The sequence below is a fragment of the Acomys minous genome, assembly GCF_964271855.1.
Source record: "Acomys minous genome assembly, chromosome: 3".
In the NCBI taxonomy this organism is placed as follows: Eukaryota; Metazoa; Chordata; class Mammalia; order Rodentia; family Muridae; genus Acomys; species Acomys minous.
In genome coordinates, this window is record NC_140485.1 from 66,858,338 (window position 1) to 66,883,399 (window position 25,062).

Sequence of the window (25,062 nt, forward strand, 5' to 3'; positions counted from 1 at the left end):
GGCGTGCGCCACCACACCCGGCAATCTGGTTATTCTTGATGTCCTCCCAGTAGTCATAAGTACCCAAGGTGCCATAGACTACGAGCAAAGTTCCCAGTGCCCAACTGTGTGAACTTAGGCCAGTTGCTTAACCTCTCTGTGCTTCTATTTCAAGTGGGACACACACTGTCATGGCTGTCACTGACAACTGAAGCGCTGAGGGCTGTCTGTGCCTTTCTTGAGCCACTCTGTCTCCTACTCAGAGCTGGCCTTTCATCTCTTTGATGTCCTTAACTTCATGCTCAGAGGCTCTGTTCAGAGGTCGGCCTCAAGAGCACACATGGCGGAAGGAGAGAACAGACTCCCTCTGAATGCCACATGCGCTGTGGGACATGTGTAACCACCCCCCATACACACAATCACATCACACAAATAAACACAAATTAATAAATGTAATACAAAAGTTAGATTATTTATTCAATCTTATGTGTATGAATGTTGCTCATGCCTGGTACCTGTGGAAGCCATAAGAGGGCATCAGATCTCCCGGAACTTGAGTTAGGAATAGTTGTGATCCACCATGTGGGGGCTGGGAGTAAAGATGTGAGCCATCTTGCCCGGCCACTGGGGCATTTTCTTGATGTAGGAGGGCCCAGCTCACTTTAGGTGGTGCCATCCCTGGGGCTGGTGGTCCTGGGGTGTATAGGAAAGCAAACAGCAAGCCACAAGGAGCAAGCCAGGAAGCCACGGTCCTCCATGGCTGCTTCCTCCTCCTCCTCCTCCTCCTCTTCTTCTTCTTCTTCTTCCTCTTCTCCTCCTCCTCCTCCTCCTCCTTCTTCTTCTGAGACAGAGTTTCTCTGTGTGGCTTTGGCTGTCCTTGACTTGCTTTGTAGACCAGGCTGGCCTCGAACTCACAGAGATCCGCCCTCCTCTGCCTCCGGAGTGCTAGAACTAAAGGCCTGTGCCACCACGCCTGGCTCCTTTATCAGCTCCTCAGATGCCTGCCTGAGTTCCCACCCTGGCATCCTTTAGTGATGGAGTGTGACCCGGAAATGTAAGCTGAACTAAACCCTGCCCTGGCCAGGATGCTTTGGTCACGTGATCACGCTTACCACAGCAGCGGAGACGATCTTTAGACACTTGGTTCCTCTGCAGGAGCAGCTGGTTAGGGCAAGGGTTGGAGTGGGGGCTTTTGTTGCTGTTGCTTTGTTTCATTTTGTCTTTATTACATGGAGCCATCTCTCCAGCCACCCCTCTGGGATTCTGCTCCAGTCTGCCTAGCAACCTGTGATGTCATTGCCTGGCCCTACCCAGGATTATAAAAGAACAAATCCGCCTACCTCTCTTCCTACCTCTCCCTCTTACTATCTTCCTCACTCTTCCTCTGCCTCTGCCTCCCTCTCTGCCCCCCCTTCCCTTCTCTCCCCACGCTCATATAATAAACCTCTTCATATCATATCTGCTGTGTGGCACATACTTCATATCTCAAATCTCATTGGTATTTCATGCCTCACCCACGTTTTTTAATTAAAAAACTTTTTTTTTTAAAGCAGCAGTTCAGCTGGGCAGTGGTGGCACATGCCTTTAATCCCAGCACTCGGGAGGCAGAGGCAGGCGGATCGATGTGAGTTCAAGGCCAGCATGGTCTACAAAGCAAGTCTAGGACAGCCAAGGATACACAGAGAAACTTTGTCTCGAAAAACCAAAACAAATAAATAAATTAATTAATTAAAAGCAGCAGTTCTCTGAACCCCTAGGCTTACTCGTGCTGCAGGAGGAGGAGGCTGGAGTGGGTCCCACCTCAAAGGCCTCCTTCTAGACCCTGAGGGCAATGGCTTGACACTAAAAGCGGTGTCCAACCGTCAGTGGAGGTGGGAGTGGGAGGGCAGGCATGAGTCTGCGGCAGACTCATAGCAGCTTGGCTATGGGGACTCTTGGGAAGACAGAAAAGAGTCCCCAAGGAAAGGCCCCGGGGGTCAGTACATCAGGCAGCAAGCAGAGCAGAGGCCACAGCCAGGTGACCAAGGTTCAAACCCAGTCCTCTCCCTGCTTGGCTGGTGAGTCACTCCAGCAACCGCTCACCCTCTCTTCCTTTTGGGAAAGAGAAACAAGGCACCCGCACCACCTTCCCCAGACAGATCAACAGGACTGCTGTGACTCACCTCCCTGGCAGGACGCTTCCGGAGGCAGACAGGTCACTACAGGCAGGAGTGGGGGGTGAGGAGTGAGGGGGGCATGTCTCAGCATGAGGATCCTGTGAGCCCATGACAAGGGGAGAAGGGGACTGCAGGATGCTCCAACCTCCATCTCCACCCTCGTACTCCTCTGTACCTGCAAACCCAGTGCATCTGTGGGTGTGGTGGCATGGGGTACACCACAGATGACAAGAGGACCCTGGAAGAAGAAGCCAAGGACCCAGGCCTCCACTGTGGAGACATTTGCATGCTAGGAGTAACTTCCAAGTTCTTTTTTTTTTTTTTTTTTTTTTTTTTTTTTTGGTTTTTCGAGACAGGGTTTCTCTGTGTAGCCTTGGCTGTCCTGGACTCACTTTGTAGACCAGGCTGGCCTCGAACTCACAGCTATCCGCCTGCCTCTGCCTCCCAAGTGCTGGGATTAAAGGTGTGCGCCACTATGCCTGGCTCTGTCCCTTCTCTTTCTAATGTGCCTCTAGAACAATGGTTCTCAGCCTGTGGATCACAACCAAATGATCCTTTCACAGAGGTCACCTAAGACTATAGGAAAACACAGATATTTACATTATAATTCATAACGGTAGCAAAATTACAATTATAAAGTAACAACAAGATGGGCCTGGTGGCACATGCCTGTAATCTCAGCACCAGGGGAGGCAGAGGCAGGTGGACCTCTGTGAGCTCAAGGCCAGCCCGTTTATGGTTGGGGGTCACCACAACATAAAAAACTGAATCAAAAAACTGAATTAAAGGGTCACAGCATCAGGAAGGTTGAAAACCACTGCTCTAGAGCCACGTGTGGTCACCCAGGAACACAAAGAGAACTCAGGGCCTCTCGTGACTTCCCCGTCACTGCCTGGCAGAAAAAGGCCATCCAAGGAGCCAGGCATGGTGGCACATGCCTTTAATCCCAGCACTCGGAAGACACAGGCAGGTGGATCGCTGTGAGTTCGAGGCTGGCCTGGTCTACAAAGTGAGTCCAGGACAGCCAAGGCTACACAGAGAAACCCTGTTTTGAAAAACAAAACAAAACAAAACAAAACAAAGAAAGAAATAAAAAAAAGAAAAAAACAAAAGAAAGCAAGAAGCCAGACGAGAGGATTTCAATAGCTGGTCCTGGCCTTGAGACCACAGTGTAGACACTTCTGGTCTCCAGAATCCAGTGAGCTAGCAAGATTGGGAGTAAATGCAAACCTGGGATGGGGGTGGGGGGTAAATGCAAACCTGGGATGGGGGTGGGGGGTAAATGCAAACCTGGAGTGGGGGTGGGGGGTAAATGCAAGCCTAAGTCTCCCACTTTCGATGCACCACCAGGCCAAACAAAGGCATTGATGGAGGCCAAGTTCTGCATCATTCAGGAAGCAGAGGCAGGAGGATTACTAGTTTAAGGCCAGCAAGATGGAAGCCAGTGTAGGCATTGGCTACCTGAGACTCTGTCTCAAAAAGGGGAGGCGGAGGAGACATGACCAAGCAGGTAAAGACATTTACAGCTCAGGCAACCTGAGTTCAATCCGTGGGATCCAGGTAAATGTGGAAGGGGACAATCGGCTCCACAATATTAGCTTTTGACCTCCATGCATGATGTGATGCACACACACGCAGACACACACACACACACACACACACACACACACACACAGTAAATAAATAAATAGTAGATTTAAATTTCTATTTTTCTTTTTTTAAATATTTATTTATTTATCATTATATATATATATATAGTGCTCGGTCTGCATGTACACCTGCAGGCTAGAAGAAGGCATCAGATCATATTATAGATGGTTGTGAGCCACCATGTGGTTGCTGGGAATTGAACTCGGGACCTCTGGAAGAGCAGTCAGTGCTCTTAAGCTCTGAGCCATCTCTCCAGCCCCATGATTTAAATTTCTAAATCCTGAGGTCAACACCTGGTGGTCACTGTGGCTGCAGAGGTGGACCATCAACAAGGTGCCTGGACAGTGCCACAGAAGCTGGACACTGGACATGGTAAATGAGCTGCTTAAACAACACAAACCACAACATGGTTGTAGGGCTGACAGGAGAAACAATAGGCCAGGTAGAATCCAAGGAACAGGAGACCAGATTGGCCGGTGAGGCAGACATAGGTAAAACCAAGGCTCTCTACTGTCTGTCACTTACATGCCCTTGGCAGCCATGGTCTCCTCCTGTATATAGTCGGGGGGAGGGGGGGAGAGTGAGGGGAAGCACCCTCCTATCGACACCACAGTAGGTGGGTGCCAAATACAGCAGCATCCAAGGTGAGTGCAATGGGCCTGGGAGAAAGGTAACCTCAGTGTGAGAGACAGTGGCATCTTTAGCACTGCTGGCATGTGTTGGAGATAGCTCTGTCTTGGTGACTCAGGTACCATATGTATTTGCAGGAATCCATGATCCCTTACTTGATGCCAGTAGCACCTCAAACTATTATGACCAAAGCCTCTGTAGGCACAGGGGCAGGTTCCCCCAGGAACGGGAGCAGGGGACAGTGGGTGGGGGTGGGGGTGCCACGGGGAAAACGTGGCGTCCTGCCCAATGAAGGTGTCAGTTACCCATCTGCCTGGTTTCAGCTTCTTACCAGTGACAAGACAGGACGGTGTTTCCTTGTGGGGCGCCGGGGAGACCCCAGGACAATGGAGATGAAGGATGGGAGGCTTGGAAGGCTGGACTTTCTACCTGCCGCCTTCCCTGGCTCCCATCAGTTGCAGGCTGAACTGTGCTCAGGAAGGTAAGTTCTACCTGCTAATACCTGTGTGCGTGACCCTTGTCCTCAGGCAGCACGGACAGGTCAGGAGGGCGATGTTGCTCCTGCTTGCCATGGCAACAGTATCAGACAAACAGGCCTTCAGTAAATGGAGGGCCAGCAAGAATGCTCACTGGGCCAAGACGCTTACCACCTGGCAACCTGCGTTTGATCCTCATGTGGAAGAGAACCAACTCCGTCAAGCTGTCCTCTGACCTCCACATGTGCGCTGTGACATGTGTGTCCCACAGCTAACTAAATAAGTGGCTAGACGGAGGTGGGTGCTGCCGGAGCAGCGAAGTCCTGAAGCAAGCTGAGGAGACATGTGAAGAAGAAAGGAGATAGGCAAGACTCCCAGCCAGTCCTGTCTGTGGCAGAGCCAAAGTGCCCTTTGACCCACACTTGCCACTTTTTTTCAGAGGCTTCTCCTCACCTGGGTCTGGGGGTGCGGTCAGGGCCCCTCCACTGCTGGGCCATACTCACTATTCAAGTTGCTGAAGGAGCAAAGCCCTGCAGAGCCCAACCACCTCCACAGGGCCTGTGGAAAGGCGCCATGGTCCAGCTTTGCCTGCATGGTGACGTCACATCCGCCTGCTCTGGGCACACTTCTGAGCGCCTTTAATCACTCCCAGTGGTGACCCTCCACCCAGACCCAGACCCCAGGGTTCTCAGAGGTTCCTTGCCTGGTCCAGGTGACACTGTGGACCCCAACTGCTCCCACAGTGAACATGTTTTCAGCCTCCATCTTACAAAGGGCAACTGAGGCACACGAGAGGACAAGAGGTCTATAGCCGACACCTCGCTCTCTTGCTCTCTCTTGCAGAGTCTCTCACTGAACTTTGGCTCACCAATTCAGCTTGACTGGCTGACCAGCAAGCCCCAGGGCTCCTCCTGTCTCCGCCTCTTCACAGCTGGGGCTGTTACTGGAATATCTGCTGAAAGGTCTTTTTTTTTTTTTAAGATTTATTTATTTATTATGTATACAATGCACATCAGATCACATTATAGATGGTTGTGAGCCACCATGTGGTTGCTGGGAATTGAACTCATGACCTCTGGAAGAGCAATCAGTGCTCTTAACTGCTGAGCCATCTCTCCAGCCCCTGCTGAAAGGTCTTTAGCCCTTACCCTCCATAGCCACAAATCCAGTCAAAACCAAACCAAACCAAACCACCAACAACAAACCTGCTCAAGGGCTCAAGAGATGGCTCAGTAATTAAGAGCAATGGTTCCTTGCAGAGAACCTGGGTTCAATTCCCAGCACCCACATGGTGCTGGGACTCCAGTCTGTAACTCCAGTCCCAGGGGATCTAATGCTTTCTTTTGGCCTCCCTGGGCACCAGACATGCACCTGGTGCACAGACATACATGTAGGCAAAATGCTCATACATGTAAAATTAAATTAAATTAAATAATGCCAGCACTCGGGAGGCAGAGGCAGGTGGATCTCTGAGTTCCAGGACAGCCTGGTCTACAAAGCAAGTCTAGGACAGCCAAGACAGTTACACAGAGAAATCCTGTCTCAAAAAACAAAAATAAATAAATAAATAAATAATAAAAAAAGAAAATAAACAAATAAAATTAAAATAACTTAAAAAAAAGTGTGCAGACCCAGAAACATTCAACAACCTTAAGTAACTTGTTTGTCTTTTTCTTTTATTTACTTACTTATTTATTTATTTATTTATTATGTATACAGTGTTCTGTCTGCCTGTCTCTGGACACCAGAAGAGGGCATCAGATCTCATTACAGGTGGTTGTGAGCCACCATGTAGTTGCTGGGAATTGAACTCAGGACCTTTGGAAGAGCAGCCAGTGCTCTTAACCTCTGAGCCATCTCTCCGGCCCTTTTGTCTTTTTCCTACCTTCCTCTACACTTGGTGTGTGCGTGTGCGTGTGTGTGTACACGTGTGCAGGTGGGCCCACGCACACGCATGTGTGTATGTGTGTATGTGGACACAGCTAAGGGCACAGGGTACAGTAGCATTGCCTCCTCTCCCCATTTCAGGTGGGAAGTGCAAAGACCCATACAGCAGACACAGGTTCAGTGAAGGCTTGGGGCGCCGGCTCCCCTCTGGGGGCCTCCCCTCCCTGTGTGGAGCCCACCAGGCCACTGCCCTCACCTTATTCTCCTGCTCACTCCCTGATCTTCATGTTGCGATCTCAGAAGTGCCAGCCGCCATCTGCCGTCATAAGCCTTCTGGCCCTGCTTCCCTGCCCCACCGTCCTCTCTGTAGGACTGGAGTGGCCTTATTTGTCCTCAGGCCTCAGATGAGTCATGCCTTCCTTAGAGGCCCTCCCTGACCCCCGGGGCACTGGGCAGACATGCTTTCCTTGTCATCACGGTCTGAACACTCTTGCTCAAGTGTTCTCAGTGGGTTCTGTAGGCGAAGGATCAGTCAGTGAGGCGCACAGGCCAACCAAAGCCTGGGCCTGTGGGGCCTGTGGGGCCCGTGGAGGGTAGGCACGCGAGCACTCAGATGGCACAGAGACCCAAAGGAACTGAATATGGTGGAATCTGGCCTCATCTGCAGGGATGAAAGGCTGGGTCAGCCTATTGTGTGAGTGCGTGCGTGACTGAGAATGTGTCTAAGCGTGTGTTTGAGACGAGGCAGTATATGTGTTTGTGTGTTTGCAGGTGGGAATACGGATGAGTGTGGTTGTGGATATGTACGTATATGAATAGGTGTGAGCTCTTGTCCATATAGAGAGTGGGTGGGCCCTGGACCACCTCCAGAATGCACCTCTGCTGGGCCGATACCTTGGAGCTGGGGCCTCTTGGCCCACACATCTGGCAGGGATGCTTAGACCAGAGTCTCGGCTCCTGGCTGCGACCCATCCCAATTTTATACTCCTAATGCGGGCTGGAGAGTTCTGAAGGGCTGGTCGAGGCCAGGAGGAAAGTGTTGACAGGAGGAATGCCAGCCAGAGCCATACGCCTCTGCTGGGCCGTGTGAATCCCGGAGTGGGCTCGGGGAGGCAGCAAAACCCCCTCTGCCCACAGCACAGGCCTGGTGGGCGGGGCTAGGCACAGCCTGTCTGGTGGCTGGGGCTGGGGGAGGGGCAGTGGGAAGGTGATGTGTTGTTTCTTGTGGCAGCAGATGGAGAAGGCCACAGAACTCACAGCTGGTCAGACGCAGAGAAGAGCTGACCATGGGGCTCTTCTCCCCTACAACCAAGGTTCAGGAGCCTCGTGGAAGACGAGGAGGCATAAGCCAGTAAGAGCCAGAGAACCCAGCCGTCTGCTGGGAGACGGTGGCTTCTAAATAGGGCAGAGAAGTTGCTCCCAGGAAGCCTCAACAATACAGTCACTGAAACAAGGGCTGTACAGTGACACGGGATGACATGCCAGCATGGGTGCATGGGGGGAAATCTCACCTGGGCCCCACCACTAGATAAAGAGCAAGCAGCAATGTTGCTGAGACACACATACAAGCAACTCGAAAGGAAATCAGCGGGTTATATTTATATACACCTGTGCATACGTGTTGTGAGGAGGAGAGGGTGGCAGAGTAGGAGTGATGGAGGACTCATGTATGAAATTCTCTTTATATGCATATATGTGTATGTACATATATGCATACACATATATATATGTATACTTTTTAAATATATATATATAACTTTTTTAAGAAAAGAAAATGTGTTTCAGCCACTGGGTGAGCTGGCTAAGCATAAGGCAGGCAACTGGCAATACTGCAACGGCCCCAGGTTCACAGTATGACTGTACCGAGAAAAGGCCTTGACTGACATCCAGTATAGAGAGGCCACCTTGAGTGAGGCCACTTTGAGTGAGCCACTGTGTGTCCCAGCTGCTGTGGCTGGGACATGAAGCGTCATCCCCTTGGGTTGCTGGCACTCAACAGTGATAGCTTTTATTAATAATAGCTATGAAGGTCCACGTGGTGGCGTGAGGGTCACTCATGGCTCCAGCTGGTGAGTCACACTGATTCTGAGGGTGAAGTGATCCTGAACTCTGTCACAGTGTAGTCACTTAGGCCTCTGGCCAGCAGGGCACAGTGGTGACACTAGCCCAGATTGGTCCAGACTTCTCAGTCGGTACCTTTGTCTGTGAGCTGGTTTGGGGGCTCAGTTGGTAGGGTGCTTGCCTAGCATGTGCCAAGCCCTGAGTTCAGTTCCCAGCAGCACACCCAGCAGTGGCTGGTAGGCAATGACATCACAAGATGCTAGGCACACTGGGGAAGAGTCCTAACAGCCAGGGCTGTTGCACAGTCTCAAAAAACCAAAACCAAGGCTGGGTGTGCTGGTGCATGCCTTTAATCCCATCACTCGGGAGGCAGAGGTAGGTGGCTTGCTGTGAGTTCAAGGCCAACCTGGTCTACAAAGCCAGTATAGGCTACACAGAGAAATCCTGTCTCGAAAAACAAAAAAAAAGAAGAAAAAAAAGAAAAAACCAAAACAAAACAAAATCCCCTGCCAAAAAGATGAAGGAGGGGACTTCCTCATTGCTCTGAAATTTTGCAAAGTACGTTAAATATCCTGTGAGCTTCCAGGGAAGATCCAGGGCCAGTCCTGTCTCCTCCCAGAAGCGGGAGTTATAGGTATATAATGCATGGTTTTAACTCACTATGTGGGTTCTCTTTTGTGTGTGTGTGGGTTGTTTGTTTTGTTTTCAAGACAGGGTTTCTCTGTAGAGCCCTGGCTATCCTGGACTCACTTTGTAGTCCAGGCTGGCCTCGAACTCACAGCGATCCGCCCGCCTCTGCCTCCCGAGTGCTGGGATTAAAGGCGTGCGCCACCACGCCTGGCTCGAGGATGATTTTTATAATTCATCCTCTTGCCTCCACCTCCTGAGTGCTGGGGTATAGGTGTGCACCACCATACTGGAGTTATGTGGTGCTGGGATTGAACCCAGGGCTTAATGCACCCAGGGCCTACGCTCTCTTTGTTGAGCCATGTCCCCAGCAACTTGAAGCCAGCCAGGTGATGGCAGCCTGTTACCATAGCAACAGGGAACCAACATGGCCAAGCTTTGCTGAACGCCTCTCTGGGCAGGATCATGACAGACCGCCTTTCTCACTGTGACAGGCCCGCAGTAGCACACAGTAGGTCCTCAGACCACGTTCATAAACTGCACACTAAGAAAAGCATGGGGCTTGGCAGCTGGCCCGACCCTAGCATGGTGAAGCAGTCCCTCCTTCCTTTCCCTTGTTCATACGTGAGCCGTAAAATTCAAATACACCAGCTCTTCCAGGGGCAAAGTTTTAATTATCTTCCTGCTCACCGCTCAGCTCTCTGCTGACAAGAATGCTAATTCTCCTCTAAGTCAGTGTTAAACACAAGCTCACTCCCTCTGCGTTCAGAGCCCACGTCCCTCTGGCAGTGATGGCCGGTGGGTATGAGTGAGAATCCAGTCTCTTAGTGTACTCAGAGAAGGGGCCGGCTTCCACAAGGCCCCTGCAGCTTCTCTGGGACAGGGTCTGGGAGAGGGCTATCTGGGCCATGTGGTGAGGGGAAACAACCCATGTCCAGGCTCATATGTGAGGATGAGACAAGTCAGAGGTGGGACAACAGGGCACGGAGGGGACTGAGGGAGACAGGAAAGCTGGGTGTGGCCATCATTACTCTCTTTGTCGTCTTTTCGTCTGTGAATGAAGCAGGATGCAAGCACAGTTCAGGAAAGTAGCCCTCCGCTACCATGTGAGTGTGACACGGGAAAACACACTAGACTATGCACTCAGTTATACAAATCTAAACGGTATTCAACACACAGTTATTGCCGACAAACAGCACTCAAGTGCTTTAAAAATGAGGCTCAGGCTGGGGAGATGGCTGAGTGAGTAAGTGGCCCTTACAATGAAAACAAGGAGCCTTGGTTCGAATCCCCAGCCCCCATGAAGACCAGGCATGTAGTCTTACATTTCCAACATTAGAGGACAGAGACAGGCAAACCCCGGGGGCTTGCAAGACCACCAGGGCTATACAATATGGGGATTCGGAGAGAGACCTCACCACAAACAAACATGGTAGAGAATGATTAAGGAAGCTGGCTGCTGGTCTTTGCATGTGCACATGGCTGCAGCACACACATGTGCACATGGCTACAACATATACATGTGCACATAGCTGCAACACATACATGTGCACATAGCTGCAACACATACATGTGCACATAGCTCAAGATGGCTATGCTTCTGGTTTTTCTTTTTCTTTCTTTCTTTCTTTTTTTCTGAGACAGGGTTTCTCTGTGTAGCCTTGGCTATCCTGGACTCACTCTGTAGACCAGGTTAGCCATGAACTCACAGCGATCCACCTGACTCTGGCTCTGGCTCCCGAGTGCTGGGATTAAAGGCGTGCGCTACCATGCCAGGCTAATTTTCTCTTTCTTTGTAAAGTTTATTTTTAATTATATGTACATGTGTGTCTGTGTAGAGCTGCCCTAGTTAGCTCCTCTGTTGCTATGATAAAATGCTGACAAAAAGCCATGTGGGAAGGGAAGGGTTTCTCTGCCTTACAGAACCCCAGCACAGTCCATCCACAGGCAGGACCCTGGAGGCAGGAACCACCTGGAGGCAGGAACCACCGAGGCAGAGCCCACTGAGGAATGGCGCTTACTGGCTTGCTCAGTGGCTGGACCACCCGTCCAGAAATGGCATTGACCACAATGGCCTGAGCCTTCCCAGGTCAAACATTAAAGAAGAAAATGCCCCACCGGCTTGTCCACAGGCCAGTGTGATGAAACTGATTGCTCAGCTGGGAGTCTCTCTTCCCCGGTGACTCCAGCTTATGCACAGTTGACAAACACTAATAGCACCTGGATGTGTGCGCGCGCGTGCGTGTGTGTGTGTGTGTGTGTGTGTGTGTGTGTGTGTGTGTGTGCGCGCGCACGCGCGTGCCTCTTGTATGTGCATGGATGCGTGTACATGGATGTGTGTGCATGGTTGTGTGTACATGTCTGTGTGTATGCCCATGTATGGAGGCCAGAGAATGATGTCAGTACATTGCTCAGTCATTTTCTGGCTCATCCATCTAGACGGAGTCTCTCACTGACTCTGGAGCAGGACCAGGAGCCAGTGAACCCCAGTAGTCTCCCCATTCCTGCCCACCCCACATTCACAGAGATTTTAGGTATAAGTAGCCATGCATGGCATTTTACATGGGAGCTGGGGATTTGAACTCAAGTCCTCAAGTTTGCACAGCAAGTGTTCTCATGCACTGAGCCATCTCTCCAGCCCCCAAGATTTTCAAAAAATGCTTCAAATTTATATTCATTTTTCTTTTCTTTTTTTCTTTCTTTCTTTCTTTCTTTTTTTTGTTTTGTTTTGTTTTGTTTGTTTGGTTGGTTGGTTGGTTTTTGGTTTTTGGTTTTTTGAGACAGGGTTTCTCTGTGTAGCCTTGACTATCCTGGATTCACCTTGTAGACCAGGCTGGCCTCAAACTCACAGCGATCCACCTGCCTCTGTCTCCCAAGTGCTGGGATTAAAGGCGGGTGCCACCATCACCTGGCTCAAATTCATATTTCTATGAATTTCTCTCCCCCTAAAACATGCGGTAGCCTGACTGGTTATTTACCACACCACCAACTCAGGCTGGCTTTGAACTCTCAACAATCTTCCCTGCATTGAAGAAATACATCACCACACCAGCATAGAAGCTTGGTTTTAAAATGTCTGACCAGCTTGGAATATACAATAAGAAATGCTTAGCCAAAAATAAATAAATAAATGAATAAATAAATAAAGTCAGGCCATGCAGGGGCACACACTAGTAACTGTAACCCCAGAATCTAAAAGGTGGGGACAAGAGAATCAAGAGTTCAAGGTCACCCTTGCCTACATAGTGAATTCAGATCAGCTTCAGCTACATAAGACCCTGCCTCAAACAACAACTACAAACCAAAAGAAAGAAAAGGAGCTAGGCATGGTGGTGTACGCCTCTAATCCCAGCACTCAGGAGGCAGAGGCAGGCGGATCTCTGTGAATTTGAGGTCAGCCTGGTCTACAAAGTGAGTTCAGGACAGCTAAAGAAACAAAGAAAAGAAAAGAAAGGAAAGAAGGAAGGAAGGAAGAAAGAAAGAAAAGAAATAAACTGGGTAGCTGGGCAGTGGTGGCACGCACCTTTAATCACAGCACTCAGGAGGCAGAGGCAGAAGGATCTCTGAGTTCGAGGTCAGCCTGGTCTACAGAGTGAGTTCTAGGGCTACACAGCCTGGCTCAATAACAACAACAACAACAACAACAACAACAACAACAACAACAACACCCAACCAAACAAAAAACCCAACCAACCAACCAACAAACAAACAAATACACTGGATAATAGAAACAAGAACTTAAAAATTTAAGAAATAAGCCAGGTGGTGGTGGCGCACACCTTTAATCCCAACACTTGGGAGGCAGAGGCAGGCAGATCGCTGTGAGTTTGAGGCCAGCCTGGTCTACAAAGTGAGGCCAGGACAGTCAAGGCTACACAGAGAAACCGTGTCGCAAAGAAAAACAAACAAAAATTTAAGAAATAACTTTCAAAAACTCCAAATTTTTCATTAGGTAAAAATCAGGTGGCAAAAAAAAAAAAAAAAAAAAATTAGGTGGCCACCTGCGTTCAACCCAGAGAACTCATGAAAGGTAGGAAAGAACTAACTCCACAAGGTATCTTCTGACCTACACACACACACACACACACACACACACATACACACACACAGCATACGTACACATACAAACACATATAAACACACATACACATGGACACACAGACATACACACACATATACACACACACATACACACATCACACATATATATACATAAACATGCACATACACATACCACACACACATAAACACACTTGCACAAACACTAGTATACATATACATATGCAAACTTGCACACACACACACACACACACACAAGTACATACACATACCTGACTCTTCTGGGTTTCAACCTCTAAAGACGATCTCAGCTTCTTGGAAGCAAGGACACAAAAGCCTGTGTCTTCTGCATGTACCTCTAGCTGGTCGGCCTGGACGCAGTCGTCACACATTTCTGTCCTGTGGTCTCAAGCAGTGGAATGTTTTCATTCGACACCTGCAAACCTTCGCTCCTGATCTGAAAAGCAGTGTGTGAGTCGCTCCACCAGGTTACTGTGACCCTTCAACCGCTTAGGGCTCCAAAGCCCCCAGCTCAGGGGGCCCAGGAACAAACAAGGCAGATTCCCAAGTAGGTGCCAGCTTCGTTGCCTCCAGTGCCCAAACCCATCCAGCGACCATTTCCTGGACCAAACACCTGGAAACAGAGCCCCTACCTCTTTATCCTCTTGTTCTAAGGCAGTAATAAGGTCGGATACAGAAACCCCCAACGCTCTTCTCTAAGTCAGCTTCTACTGAGATGGAATTAATATTAATAAGTAGATAATTATAGCCAATACTCATTAATAATGCCAACAAAATCACGTGCACCGAGAGCCTCCCACACAATACTTGACATATTGAAGAAACACAGCCAGGGTTTCTCAGCTTTCAAAAGAAACTTCAAATTTACATTTTTGTTTTGTTTTGTTTTTTTTTTTTTGTTTTGTTTTGTTTTTGAGACAGGGTTTCTCTGTGTAATAGCCCTGACTGTCCTGGAACTAGCTCTGTAGTGCAGGCTGGCCTTGAACTCACAGAGATCCACCTGCCTCTGCCTCCCAAGTGCTAAGATTAAAGCCCTGGGCCACCACCACCCAGCTTATTTTGTTTTTTGAGACAGGGTTTCTCTGTGTAGCTCTGGCTGTCCTGGACTCATTCTGTAGACCAGGCTGGCTTCGAACTCACCGAGATCCACCTGCCTCAGCCTCCTGAGTGCTGGGGTTTAAAATGTGTGCTACAATACATGGCTTCAAATTCACATTTTAACATAAAGTTTTCTTTTACTATTTTTGTTTTGTTTTTTTCTCAAGACAGGATTTCTTGGTGTAGCTTTGGCTGTCCTGGACTTACTTTGTAGATCAGGCCAGCCTTGAACTCACAATGATCCCGCCTGCCTCTGCCTCCCGAGTGCTGGGATTGCGCACCTTAGTTTTTCAGACAGGGTTCCACTGTGCAGACCAGGCTGGCCCAGAACTCACCGGGATCCTCCTGCCTCTGCTTCCGGAGTCTGGGGAATTAAAGGCACGCGGCACCACCACCACACCTGGCCCTCTGCCTTATATTTTCAAACAGGGTCTCTCACTGGAGCTCAGTGATTCAGCCAGGCTGCCTGGCCAGGAAGCTCCCAACATCCTTTTCTTCCCAGCACCTCCTCGGTGCTAGAATTCTGGGCATTTGTTGCTGGGTCCAGGTTTTATGTGGGTGCTGGGGACCGGAACTCAGGCCCTCACGTCATCTCATCTCCCTGGCTTTACCTTTTATTTTGAGACAGGGTCTTGCTAGGTTGCTCAGGCTAGCCCTGAATTTGTGGGTCTCCTTCCTCTGCCTCCTCAGTAGCTTGGATGACACACCTATGCCAGCACTTGCTACCTTTTCTTCCTCTTTCCATCTAAACACATGAGGCTCATCCCTAGGAAATCTGCTCTCACTATCACAGGATGACACCTGCCCAGCGCTGGCCCGCATCTTTCTCTTTGTGGTTCTCCTGTGACATTCACCCCACTGATTTGTGTCTGACCCAGCCCCTCCAAATGGCTCCCCATGTTTGCTGAACCCCTCCTCCTCATCCTAGTCAGGGCACCACCATCTCCTGGTGCACCTGGAGATGCATCTGGCTTCAAGCCCAACACCCACAAGGCCACCTGTGCCTTGGTCCCAAAAGGCAACATATTGGCTTGCAGGGTGACACCTGGTGTCTGTTCACCTGGCTTCTGGACCTGCCCCCGCCTCACCTGGACCCTAGGCCATCCCACAATACTAAGGGCTCAGTGTCTCCATCTGTGAAATGAGGACAGAGAGCAGTACTCTGTCCACTGAGCCTGGAGAGGATGTGGCAGGGCTTTTAGCCCGAATGTGTCATCAATTCACAGCCACATCGGCTCTGGGAGTTTTACTTGCAACTTTGAAATTCAAGCAGGACTCTAGTTAGGCGTGGTGGCACACTCAGGTGACAGAGGCAGGTGGATCTAGAGAAACACTGTTTATAGAAAAGGAAGATTGAGTCCACTGAGAAAAGGCTATGTCTAGGGTGGGCACAGGAACTGTCAAAGAGACCTGAGCATCTTATAGCAGCAGGAAGTGAGAAGGGCTTGTCAAAGAGGACTGGGCTGTTGAGCACGGGTGAGGCCTTGGGTTCTCTGTCCTGGAAAGACAGCTAAACACAGGGCAACCTGAACGAGAAAATATTGTCTCTGCAGATTATGAACCAATAAATTTCAAAGCATGCCTTCCTCACCCACTGTACATACCTCCAAGGTTGAAGTACCTCTGGGCTGCTGAGGCGGCTTAGCAGGTATGGGACCTGCTGCCAAGCCCAAGGACCAAGGTTCAATCCCTGATAGGAAGAGAAAACAAACTCCCTCAGGATGTCCTCTGACTTTGAAACCCAAGCTGTGGCACACTCATGTGGAAGGGTGTGGCCTTATGCATGCAAGTCCAGGACAGCCAGTGCTACACAGAGCAACCCTGTCTCAGAAAAAAAAATAATAATAACATAAGATAAAAAAATAATGTTTAAGGGAAAAGCAGGGAACCACTTATGAGTCACAAATACTTGGAACAGCCTGGTATTGTGGGACACATGTGCAATCTTTTTTGTTTTTTGTTTTTTTTTGTTTGTTTGAGATGGGGTTCTCTGTGTAGTCCTGGCTATCCTAGACTCACTTTGTAGACCAGGCTGTCCTCGAACTCAGAGAGAGCCACCTGTCTCTGTCTCTGCCTCCCCAGTGCTGGGATTAAAGGATGTGCCACCACACCCAGCTCACACTTAATGCAATCTTACTACTTAAGCTAAGAGGTGGGAAAACTGAGCATTACCTGGGTCAGCTTGGGCTATGCTTACCTAGGTCAGCCTGGGCTGTGCACAGTGACTTCTGAGCTAGCCTGGGTTACATAGTAAGTTCCAGGACAGTACAGGCTAGAATCTCTGTCTCAAAACAAGACAAAACAAAACAATAAAACCACTTTTAAATGGGAACCCTCCAAAAGTGGGGGCCTCCCCTGGGATGGGGATAGGCTCTCCACACCTGGTGAGATGACACATTCCATCCTCAACACCCTAGGCAAGGAGGAAAGACGGAACTGACAACCTGGTTGCCACCCTCACCCGTGTGCTCTCTCACTCCTCCCCCCACCCCCACCCCCACCCCCACCCCCACCCCCACAAGAGTGAATGTAAATTTTAAACTTTAAAAGGAGAGAAAGGGCCAGGTGTGGTGGCCCACGCCTTTAATCCCAGCACTGGGGAGGCAGAGGCAGGTGGATCTCTATGAGTTTGAGGCCAGCCTGGTCTACAAAGTAAGTCCAGGACAGCCAAGGCTGCACAGAGAAAACCCTCTCTTGAAAAACCAAAAAGAAAGGGGGGGGGGCGCAGGAAAATCCACGTTTTGTGTTTTTTTGTTTTGTTTGTTTGAAACAGTGTCTCATATGATCCAGATTACTCTTAAATTCCATGTAGCCAAGGTTGGCCTTGAACCCCTGATACCTTTGAACCTCCCAAATGATGAAATTACAGGCATGGGCCTCCTTGTCTTTCCTTTTGTTTTATGAGGCAGAGTCTTGCTATGCAAACCCTGGCTGGCCTTTAACTAGGCAATCCTCCTGTCTCAGCCCCTGAATACGGGGACTACCTTCCCAACCACAAGGCTTCATCTTGTTCATGAATAAACAAAAGAAAGGCAGGAGAGCTGGTTCAAGGTCACAGGGTTAGTAGGAGGTGGAAAGTTCCAGATGGGGTGGCTCTGGGCCTGGCCCGTTACCAGAGGCCCACAAAGGAACTGTCAGGGCTGAGCTGGGTACAGCTCTAACAGACCAGAAGCACGGGGGTGGGGGTGGGGGTGGGGTGGGGGGTAGTGGGGCGGGCGGGGAGGGGGGTATTGGATCTCAGATTCAGATGCTTCGCTTTGAGCTCGTAGTTTCCTGTGAAAACCTAAAAGGACTACCTCACAGGCCACAGCTAAGGCTGGGGACATCTGCCCTCTGGTTAACCACAGTTCCCGCGGCTCCCTGTCATCTCCCCCCCCCCCCCCCCCCCCGCCACCATGGAGTCCCCCTGGCTCAGAACACTCCTTCTTGTAGAGGAGTCTGAAAAAGGAAAGCTCTTTGCTCACACCCCGCCCACTCTCCTTGTCTTGTGACAAGGCACCTGAGTGTGCAGGAGGCGCTCAGGAGCCTCCAGAGCCTGACACCCAGCAGACCCCCCTCCTCAGCCTCTCCTCCTGCCAGGGGGACCAGAGCTGAGAGTAGTGCTGAGGTCATCAAAGACAGCTGGCTGGCCGGCATGACTGGGCCCCAGGAAGGACAGCCAAATGTAGCCTCTGGGTGGAGGCCAACAAGGAAGTTTTCTCCATTTCGGTTGTGAAGGAGGTTCAAGGAAGGCGGTGGATGCTCCAGGCACAAGTGGGCCTGAGGCTACTGGGCTCTAAGTGCCCAGAGGAGCTGGCCAAGTCCCAGGGAGCTGCAGGCCTTGGGAAGCCAGGCATTTCACAGCACCGTCCTTATGACTGCCTGCCGCCACCATGTCTGGGTTTTGTTTGTTTTGTTTTGTTTTTGAGACAGGGTTTCTCTGTGTAGCCTTGGCTGTCCTGGACTTGCTTTGTAGACCAGGCTGGCCTCGAACTCACAGCAATCTGCCTGCCTCTGCCCACCACCTCTGTTTTTAAGACAGGGTTTCATATGGCCCAGTCTGGCCTGGAATCTACGTGAGAGAATTACTTCAAATTTCCCCTTTCCCTCCTAAGTGCTGGGATGACAGACATGTGCCACCAGGGTCTTATAAAATTTGAGATTGGCCCAGGGTTGGGGGCACACGCCTTTAATCCCAGCACTTGGGAGGCAGAGGCTGGTGGATTGCTGTGAGTTCGAGGCTGGCCTGGTCTACAAAGCGAGTCCAGGACAGCCAAAGCTACACAGAGAAACCCTGTCTAGAAAAACCAAAAACCAACCAACCAACCAAACAACCCCCCCCCCCAAAAAAAAACTTGGGATTGGACCAAGGCTTCCTGCATGCTGGGCAAGCACTCAACCAACTGAGCTACACCCCAAGGTAGGCAGTGGTCTTCTGCTAGGAAGGCACCCATGACATGCTGGGACTTCCCTGGTCCCCAGTCCATGCCATCTTCCAATTCTGCCTTCCCTGGGGGCCGGCATTCCCCATGCAGCTGCCATAGAGGATCCTCAGTTCTCTGCTCTTTCTCCCCAGAGGGTGATCTGAATTTTCCTCCTCCTTCACGTCCCAGGTTCACCATCACCTGCCCCGGGTTGCCCAGCCTTCCTGTCTCTAGACCAGAGAGCTCTGCTCTGAGCTACAGCTCCCCAAAATCTCTCATTATGCCCCCCACATCAAACTGCTGCTCCAAGATGCCGCTTTACCCACATCAGCCTCCCTTGTAGACCAGCGCCACACTTGTCTTCCCACAGGCAAATCCATGGAAGGCCCAGAGGCTGTTAGTAATCTACCCACAGACAGTATGAGGCCTAACTTGGTCTCTGATCCCATGGAAGCAAGAATGGGCAGAATCCATTTATCCCCTAACACACCAGGCCTGCTCAGCCCACCAGTTATCCCAAGCTGTCAGCTCTCACCTTGAACCCAAGGGAGACATGGACTCTGATAACAGCGCCCCTCACGAGAGGCCCTGACACCCCTTGTAGCTCACTGACATTCACTGCTGTGCCCAGGGAGGGCACTGACATGTCCAGTCAAGGAAGTCATGGTCCTGGCACAAAGCAGGTGCTTAATTAACACCCATGCCTGCATTGCCACTTCTAAGTTTGGTTTCTCCGACCCCTCAAGTCACCGTCCACAGGGGCTGAACCCTCACTATTTCCCCTTCCTGGGCCTTGTGCTCTGGGGCCAGCCACACTTTGGACGCCTCACAGGAGGGTTTCGTGGCTTCCTTTCATAAACTTGGGGCCTTCTAGAAAATTCTATGGTTGCCCTTAAGGATTCTACACCTGGCTGGCCACCGTCATTGGGGAGCCTTATCTTAGAGCTTCTTCCTCACCCGTCTCAGAGGATCTGAGTGGGAGTGGGAAGGCCGAGAAAGCCCAGGGGACTGGGAGGGGAACTTGACGGAAATAGGCTGAGGACTTCTGCCTGGACTAGAGGCCTCTCTGGGGCCTCACAGGCCTGAAGCCATTTCCTGGCGGCCTCCATGTTTGCAGGGCAAGCTCCAAGGAGCTGAGGAGAGTTAAATATAGTCTCAGGCTCCCCGCTGCTCCACTACCAGCATCCGCACCCGAGAGTGCCACCTTGTGGCCGGCTCCAGGCTCCTTGGTGGGAGAGAAACCATCTCATGGGGAAGGAGTAAATCAAGATGGCTGCCCAGGAAGCCCTGGAGGGGAGGGGGGAGGAGAGGGGAAGGAGGGGGAAGGAGGGCAGGCACGTGGCTCCCCCTCCCTGCTGGCCACAGGCCCATTCCTACGGGTTGCTAAGTCACCCTCAACATGGCTTCCCCAGAAAGCCCCAGTTAAGGCCTGGAGTTTTGGAGCGAACTCAGACCTCCAGAGCCGACCCTCACCAGTCAGTCAGGCTGCAAAACCCTTCCCAAGCTTCCGTCCCCCTCACCCGCAAAGACAGCGTCCTGCCATCAGCAATGGTTTCCAAGGAGATAAGCCCCTTCTTCTTCTTCTTTTTTTTTTTTTCCTTGAAGCAAAGAATTAGGACTAAGGTGCCCAGCTCCTTGCAGACCCCCCACCCTTTCCCAAAGCTCCTTAACCTTGTTTAAAATAGCGGTAGCTGGCAGGAAACTCTCCCCCCCCACCCCCCACCCCCACCGAGGGCCGGTTAAGCCACCTCAGGCCATCCTCCCCACACACCTTTCGGAAGAGACAGAATAAATAAACACTATGAAGAAGTGGCAACGGTTTGTCCTTACCCTCTGCAGTGTAATGCTGCTGAGCTGGCAGCCCAGAGAGGGGACATAACCAGCCCGAGGTCACACACCTAAAGTAGAGAGGGCAGGAGTCCAAGGTAGGCTGGAGTCCGGCAGCCTTCAAGCCTGAGCTAATAAACACGGCCTGGAGACTCGTTCCCAAGCAACTGGAGAGGAAGAAGCAGGTTGCAGATGTCCTTGAGGCTGGGGAGATGGCTCAGTGGGGGAAAGACCGCTGCACAAGCATGAGGACCTGGGTTCGAATCCCTAGTACCCATGTAAGACGCAGGGCACTACGTGGCACACCTGTGACCCTGGTTCCCTGGGGGTGGGGTGGGGGAATCTAGGTAGGAGGATCTCCTGGGGTTCCCTGGCTGGCTTGTCTAGCCAAAACAGGTGCGCTCCAGGTTCAGTGAAAGATCTTGCCTCAAAAAATAGGTGATGAATGAAGAAAACTCCCATGTGGACCTCTGGGCTCCACATATGCCTACATGGCTGAGTATACGTAAATGCAGATCACACAGAAATTGTATTAATTTTTTTAAAACTTATTTGCTGGGTGTAGTGGCCGATGCCTTTAATCCTAGCATTCAGGAGGCAGGGGCAGGTGGATCTCTGTGAGTTTGAGGCCAGCCTGGTCTACATAGTGAGTTCCAGGACAGCCAGAGCTACATAGTAAAACTCTTGTCTTGAAAAATAGAATATTTGCAGGATGTGGTGGTGCACACCTTTAATCCCAGCACTTGGGAAACAGAGGCAGGCGGATCTCTGTGAGTTCGAGGCCAGCCTGGTGTTCAAAGCAAGTCTAGGACAGCCAAGGCTAACATGAAGAAACACTGTCTGAAAAACCAAAAAAAGAAAATATTTATTTATTTTATGTTATGTGTAAGAGTGTTTTGCCTACATTTATGCAAGTACACTATGTGTGCAGTATGTGTTAACACCAGGGGACCGGAAGAGAGTGGGACTCCCTGGAACTGGAATTAACAGATCGTTGTGAGCTGCAGTGAGGGTGCTGGGAATCAGTCTTGGGTTCTCTGCAAGAGTAGCAGGTGCCCTTAACCACTGAGCCATTTCTCTAGCCAGTGATTAATTAATTCCTTAAAAGGGAGAGCAAAATGGCTCACAGAATAAAGATACTTACAGGCAAGCCTGATGACCTGAGTTCAATTCCCAGAGCTGCCTCTCACCTCCCCCCCCCCAACCACCACAAATGTAATTTTTTTTTTAAAAGACAAGGTTTCTCTGCGTAGCCGTGGCTATCCTAGACTCTCTTTGTAGACCAGGCTGGCCTTGAGCTCACAGTAATCCACCTGCCTCTGCCTCTACCTCCGCCTCCTCTAATGCTGGGATTACTTATTACTTTTTGTATTGCTTTTTTTTTTCAAATATAATCTTTTTTTTTTTAAGACGAGATCTTATCTTACTATATAGCCCTGGAACTTTCTAAACAGATCAGGCTGGCCTCGAGTTTACAGAGATCCATCTGCCTCTGCCTCCTAAATACTGGGGTTAAAGGTATGTGCCACTGCCATCTGGCCCACTTAAAATTATTTTTTTATTATTATTTTTAGAAACAGCAGAACTCTTTGAAACCAAGCACAGAGATAAGCAAGGAGGGGAAGAGAAGGACTCCTACGACCTGACCCTGAGGGACGGCAGCCAGCAGCCGCGCTCATCCTAGTGTTTGTTACTTGGTGTGGGTTGGAAGCAAGTCCTGACTTATCAGCAGTCCCTGGCTGCGGGAGCTCTGTGCAGGGCTGCACCCTGCAAGGGGCTGGGGCGCTGGCTCACACAGGGTGCTTGAATGTCAGGAACTGGGGGAAGCCTCCACAGCTGGGCAGTGACAGCTGAGGGATAGGGTGGCTCTGTGGTACAGAGCACAGTCCAGGTCTGACTTAGCAGGCAAGTGGCCCTGAGCTCTCTCGCCACAGCTCCACAAATAAACCAAAACAAAAAATAAACGAGAGAAGTCAGAAATTCTAATTTTGTGGGAAACACCCCAGTGATTTCCAAATACTGACGGTTTGTTTTTTTGAACCAGGGTCTCACTATATGGATTTTTAATGTCCCTGGTAGCTCCCTATGAAGACCAGGCTGGCCTCAAACTCACAGAGTTCTACCTGCCTCTGCCGGCTTGGTGCTGGGATTAAAGGCGCACGACACCACACCCAACCAGCACATACCTTTTAACTAGTCATAGGCCAAACCAAACATGACCCTGCTTTAGGGGCCCTGTGGGTACCCGCTGGTGTCCTGACCCCACCCATTTGTGCAAGCATGAGTCTGGGCCCTTTCGCCTGAGACATGGCTCCTGTACTCACTGCCAAAGCCAGCACGGGCAGCCTCTCTAATTACCAGGCAAGGAGGACCAAGCTCACCCAGGCCACGCCGTATTTCTTCAGCTGACCCTGTCACACCTGAAGGCTCCCGGGCACACACTTGTCCCCCTGAAGGGGGCCTGTACATCAAGTACAGCTGCCACCAGCAGGAGTTTGTGTCATGCACAACAGAGACAACTGTGCACCCCAACAACACAGGCCGGCACGCAAACATCTCTCCAGGTATAAACAGGGCCCAGTTGTAGCTTTAAACCCTGGACCCATAGTATATAGCCAGAAGTATTTCTGGGTTGCTCACCATAGAGTCTATAGGAAAGGGTCCTCGGTAAAGAGGAGGCAGGGGCGTGTTAGAAGGCCCCAACCCCCAAAATAGCTAAGGGGTTACAGGTGATGGTGGGTCAGTGAGGACAGAGCCTGGTGGCCACTGAGGCAGGGGAGGAGAAGCCATAGTTCCTTTGACCCAAGGAAAGCAGGAGATTGGGTGACGGGGTGCTGGGACGTGTCGAGCTGTCAATCCTAGCCTTGTCTTTCCCAGGCTACCAAGGCAGAGCTGATCCAGAGAAGACTGCTTCTGGGGATTTTGTTTTTGTTTTTAAGATTTATTTATTATTAGGTATACAGTGTTCTGCCTGCATGTACACCTGTAAGCCAGAAGAGGGCATCAGATCACATGATAGATGGTTGTGAACCAGCATGTGGTTGCTGGGAATTGAACTCAGGACCTTTGGAAGAACAGGCGGTACTCTTGACCACTGAGCCATCTCTCCAGCCCTCTGGTTTTGTTTTTAAAGAAAGGTAGTTAGCCCACAAGGACTATTTCCTGAGCCCTCACTTCTCCTGCATGCTATTCACCTATCGCATCATTGTGAAGGGGAACTCCCCTTAATAGACTTGAGTCTCAGTCACCACCAGGTCAGGAGGCCATCTAGCCCTGGTGCGCTCACTCCCCAGGTCTGGGCTCTGGTGCGTGCTTTTTGTTTGTTTGTTTGTTTGTTTGTTTGTTTTAAAGATTTATTTATTAAGTATACAGTGTTTTACCTACATGTAAACCTGCACACCAGAAAAGGGCACCAGATCACATTCTGGATGGTTATGAGCCACCACATAATTGCTGGGAATTGAACTCAGGACCTCTGGAAGAGCAGGCAGTGTTCTTAACGTCTGAGCCATTTCTCCAGCCCTGGTGTACGCTTTTTATGATAAGACTTGACTCACCAAGCTGCTTTCACGTTTGTGGGTGCCTTCTTTTGTGGGATATGGAGATCAGTCATCAGACCAGGGGCCTGCTCCAGAGAGGCATGACAGGTGGACCCCGTGGCTCAGAGCTTGCCCGGCATGCCTGAGGCCCAAGGTCCAGCGGGGAGAGGAGGGAGGGAGGAAAGGAAGGCTGGAGGCAGTGTGTCTGCCCTGGGTGTGAGTCCACCTGTCCTGGATGTGAGTCCACCTGTCCTGGGTGTGAGTCCACCTGTCCTGGGTGTGAGTCCACCTGTCCTGGATGTGAGTCCACCTTCCCTTTGGCCTGCAGGGCAGCCTCAAGGGACCCGCTTACTGGCCGCATTTCTGCTGCTGCTCTTGTGACAGAAGCCACCACTCTCTTGAATCAGAGTTGTCACTCTTGACTCAGTGAGTCCGGCACCAGGTCTTTGGCACAGGGCAGGGACACAGCAGAGAGGTCCCTCGTAGGGGTCACCTTGCCTCATTTTCAGGAGAACCCTCAGGCAGGTGACGCTATTGCCCCTTCTGTATGGGCTGAGGAACCGAGGCCTTGCATCACTTGCTCAGGGGACACACAGCTGATAAATACTGAGGGCAGAATGTGGCCTTCAGTTTTCTGGCCTCAGAGCTG

At 50.6% G+C, this 25,062-nt stretch overlaps 1 long non-coding RNA gene across 4 annotated transcripts; it reads right to left on the reverse strand.

The window, feature by feature from the left end:
* Positions 1-6,805: 6,805 nt before the first annotated feature.
* LOC311595032 lies at positions 6,806-20,336 on the reverse strand. Of its 4 annotated transcripts, none has more exons than XR_014778291.1 (5): positions 20,239-20,321; positions 19,583-19,716; positions 14,179-14,253; positions 13,798-13,982; positions 6,806-10,517 (listed from the first exon to the last, which is right to left on the reverse strand). It is a non-coding gene; the product is annotated as an uncharacterized lncRNA (long non-coding RNA). The 4 variants fall into 4 exon arrangements; XR_014778292.1 differs by having other exon boundaries at positions 14,179-14,256; XR_014778289.1 differs by lacking the exon at positions 19,583-19,716 and having other exon boundaries at positions 14,179-14,256; positions 20,239-20,336.
* Between the last annotated feature and the right edge of the window lie 4,726 nt (positions 20,337-25,062).